The 4,362-nt window shown below is 40.9% G+C and overlaps 1 pseudogene; it reads right to left on the minus strand.

Annotated features, from left to right (window-relative positions):
• Nucleotides 1–3,260: 3,260 nt before the first annotated feature.
• Nucleotides 3,261–3,782, minus strand: LOC108532457 (28S ribosomal protein S25, mitochondrial pseudogene; annotated as a pseudogene).
• Between the last annotated feature and the right edge of the window lie 580 nt (nucleotides 3,783–4,362).

Genomic DNA, 4,362 nt, shown 5'->3' on the forward strand with positions numbered 1-4,362 from the left:
ATAAATAGATACTATTATCACTTGCCCAAATGATGTGGCTGACAAATATATTGATTTCAATAACCAAGAGTAGATAATTCCAGCTACCTACTGTGTTTCAACAGTAAGTAATTTAAAAGTAAACTTATTTAATAGACATAACACAAATATGTACTGTGTGACCATATTAATTTTGCCAGGATTTCATTAATGTTTTTATTTTTCTGATTGTTTATTTGTTTGTTTTGAGACAGAGTCTCGTCTGTCACATAGGCTAGAGTGCAGTGCCATGATCTTGACTCACTGCAACCTCCGCCTCTCGGGTTCAAGCAATTCTCCTGCCTCAGCCTCCTGAGTAGCTGGGACTACAGGCTCGTGCCACCACGCCCAGTTAATTTTTATATTTTTAGTAGACACGGGGTTTTGCCATGTTGGCCAGGCTGGTCTCAAACTCTTGATCTCAGGTAATCCATCCTTCTCAGCCTCCCAAAGTGCTAGGATTACAGGCATGAGCCACCACTCCCAGCCTCTGATTCTTTTTTTGCCTCACCCTCCTAAAACTTCCCCTGTTCCACATCCATTCAGAACATCTACTGTCATGTAAATACTCCAATATATAACTGCCAGCACATTTGTTAAAAAAGATTGTTGATTATTCTCAGAATTTCAAATTTCTTTGTAAATGGTTTTCTCTCAGAGTTTATCAGTGTTAGTATCCCTGATTTCCATGATAGAATATTGAGACAGAGGAGACGACGGCAGGAACACCACTGCAATGGCTGCCAGTGAGTCTGTGACAACATTAGGACCAAAAGTTTAAAATGTGACTCTAGACGCATGCTTATCAATAACTAAATGCATTAATAGTGATAGATTAGGTTTCCACTTATGATATCATGTATAATGTACCATGCTTAATTTTCCCCTTTCCTTTTACTATTTAGTTTTACGAGCCAATTATTGGACTTTGAGGATTTTGTAAAGGGCTGACAATAAAATTGATTGCAGAGTACTTTTAGAGCCTTTGCTAATAACTGCCCTGAAGAGCAAAACAGTTATACTCCTATGTTCTTTCATAATGTTTCCCAGTAGATTACGTATTCCAGGAAAAGCATACATGTAGCATAAAACTGATTCCTGAGTTTTTAATGTAGTTCACGAATATTGTTTCTTCACGTGGACGCAGGGAGGGGAACATCACACACCGGGGCCTGTCGGCGGATTGGGGGCAAGGGGAGTGAGAGCATTAGGAAAAATGCCTAATGCATGTGGGGCTTAAAACCTAGATGATGGGTTGATAGGTGCAGCAAACCACCATGGCACATGTATACCTATGTAACAAACCTGCACGTTCTGCACATGTATCCCAGAACTTAAAGTAAAATTTACAAAAAGGAGTATTGTTTCTTACACAAGTTAAAGAACCAGTAATCACCTTGAAGCACTATTACAATGGAAGCTACCAGAAACAATGTGACTATTGGTAATCATCCTAATTAACCTAAAACATGTATATTTAATTATTGATACACAGAGGGAAATCTAGTTGTTCATTTAAAACAGACTAAAAATATAAGTAATTACAAATAAAAGTAAAACTCCCACTGATTTCTGAAAGATTGACCTGCATAATTATTCACGAGTGAAGAATAATTTTATGTTTATAAAATATTTGCATACTATTATAGGTTTACATAATTTATTGACAATTATAATATACATGATTACATAACTAATTTGTTCCTCCATATGTTAATCAATTCTAATTAGTAGTTTTTTAAGGCTAATGTGCTTTTTGTGTAGGTATGTCGATACTAACAAAATGTACTAAATCCTTTGATTTGATCAGCAAAAGACAATCTTTTGAAAACCAACATTCAACAAATACCCAAGTATAGATCTAGGTTTTAGAAAATCAAGTTTCAATTCTAATTCTTCCATTTATTTGTTTGTCTTACTTTCTCTATTGAAGAACAGTGATAATACATTACAGTTTTCTACAAGTCATAAACAGTGAAGTTAACTGTGAGAAATGAACCGCATTAAACAAAGACTAGGTTTTCCGCTTTTTCTTCTAAGTCATGTTGCTCTCTTCAATCCATGAGGTCTGGACCCAAGACATCAGAGAACTGCCAGCTTTCAATCACTGTTCCGGAGTCTGGTCTAAAACCAATTCACCTGATCTATATACTTCATTCCAACCAGCTTCTGACATTTGTGTCACTGGTGAAGTCTGTCATTCTTCCATTTACAGTCTAACATTTTGCTATCCTGCCCCATATTCTACCCTACTTTCTTAGCTATGTTGCTGACTGTTGCTTCTGGCTTGAGGATGTATTTTTCGTCTGTGTATATTGCTTTACCTTTCTCTAAGTAATGCATTTAGCTCAACCTCCTGTGGGTGGCACTCCTGCCTGAGTCTCCCCAGACAGACAGCAAGATCCAATCACTGCTTCTCTTCTGTCTGCCAATGGTGCCCTGCAGGATCAACTTCACCCACAGGTGAAGGCTGTAATGTGGTGTGATTTGAAGGGCATCAGGCCTGCCAGCCAAAACTCCCCTGGCAGTCTACCTGAAATTCCAGCCAAAGATCATTAGTGCTGCTTCTTAAAATAACTTTGTTATTTTTAATCTGAATACTTTCAGCCCCTATTCCTACCTTTTCCTACTGAAATGATTGTTTATTTTTACATGATTACTGAAAGCTCAACGTTTCTTAAGATTTCAACAATAGTGATAGCAGAACAGTGCTTGGTAAGCAGGATTTTTGTGTTTCTTGTAATCTGTTTATATCCCCTTGAGTCTACTTTAGTAACTAAGAGGAAAAAAAAGTATTTTAAGAAGTTGGCCTTCTCACTAAGGGCAAGGGATTGTACAAGAACAGGGGGATGGTAATAGAAGTGATGGCAACTGTAACCAAAATGAGAAAAATCCAAGCAGACACATATGGGAAAGTATCAAGACTGAGTCCCACCAGATGATTCTGCTGCCTAAAACCTGGGATGTTGTGAATTGGTGTGGTTGTTGTTGTTGCTGTCATTGCTGTTTGGTTTCAGTGATTAGAAAGCCTTTCATTTACTCAAACAGCAGGGATATCCGCCTGCCAATGTTCCTCTCCCCATGCCCTTTTATACAGGTGTGTAAATGGGAAGTTTTTATTGCAAAAGGATTTCCAGAGTTTTCAAGGACAGAACCAAGGGCTTGCCTGGGGCCAAGGTAACCCCATACCAATCTCCCTATTGGTCAGTCACAATCGCCCCAGCCCACAGTGGCCTTGGGTATTAGTCTTGGGCACTGACTTTCACAGTGGCTCTGCACTTCCCCATCATCTCCTTGGGTATCAGCCCTAGGCAGGGCATCTGTCCTTCCACTTTGCAGATACAATCCTGCAGGCAGTACTTTCCAGGGCCAAAGTGGGCTGGGTGAGACAGCTGCTTTTCTCCTTCTCCTCTTTCTTGGGGGTTTCCTCATTCTTCCCCAAGATTTTCTGATGTAATCGATAACCTCCTTATTGTTCTGGGTCTCCACATCCAACAGGACTTGCTCCCCAGAATCTAAGTATTGGTGGATGTGGAGACAGGAGGGGTGATGGCATCCTGTCCTTAAACATCATGATCTGCATTCATGGGATTTTGTATTGAATCTGAGATACGTTGAAAACACAGATTTCCTGGTGCCCTCACCCAGCTCCCCATGTGTTTTGTAATTCAGTGTCATGACCTTCGCCAAGTCTTTGAACACCACCTCCCCCTGGCTCAGGTACTGCAGGGTGCGGCAATGGGGGAGCAGCCCTTCATGGGCATGGGGGCAGTGGTGGTGGTGGGTGGGGGGACATGTGGCCACAGACCCAGCAGAGAAGAGAAGCCAAAGAGCACCCACCACGGCCTGGAGAGGACCTCACACCGCATCTCCCCTGAATTTTTGTTTCACTGTGGAGGTTTTCTTTATAAATGCCTTCCGAGCAAGGGTGGGTTTTAACAAAATTCAGTCCTTTGCTGTCTAGAAGAAAGAACACATGAATTAATAAATGGATCATCAAAGATACATTTGATTAATTAAGCTACTTACAACAGCACAGCACTTCTTAGAACAAAGGAAGACCTATCCATGTTGATTTGGGGTAGGGCGAAATGAGAAGAATAGAAGGATGGCCGTGTGTGGTGGCTCATGCTTGTAATGCAGCACTTTGGGAGGCTGAGACTGGAGGACTGGTTGAGCCCAGGAGTTCAAGACCAGGCTAGGCAACATAGTGAGACCACCCGTACAATCTCCACTCTAAAGAAAATTTTTAAAATTAGCCAGGAGTAGTGGCACCACTGTAATCTCAGCTACTTGGGAGGCTGAGGTGGGAGGATCACTTGAGTCTGGACGGTTAAGGCTGTA

This window comes from Rhinopithecus bieti, unplaced genomic scaffold (genome assembly GCF_001698545.2).
Source record: "Rhinopithecus bieti isolate Rb0 unplaced genomic scaffold, ASM169854v2 scaffold_8675, whole genome shotgun sequence".
Lineage (NCBI taxonomy): Eukaryota > Metazoa > Chordata > Mammalia > Primates > Cercopithecidae > Rhinopithecus > Rhinopithecus bieti.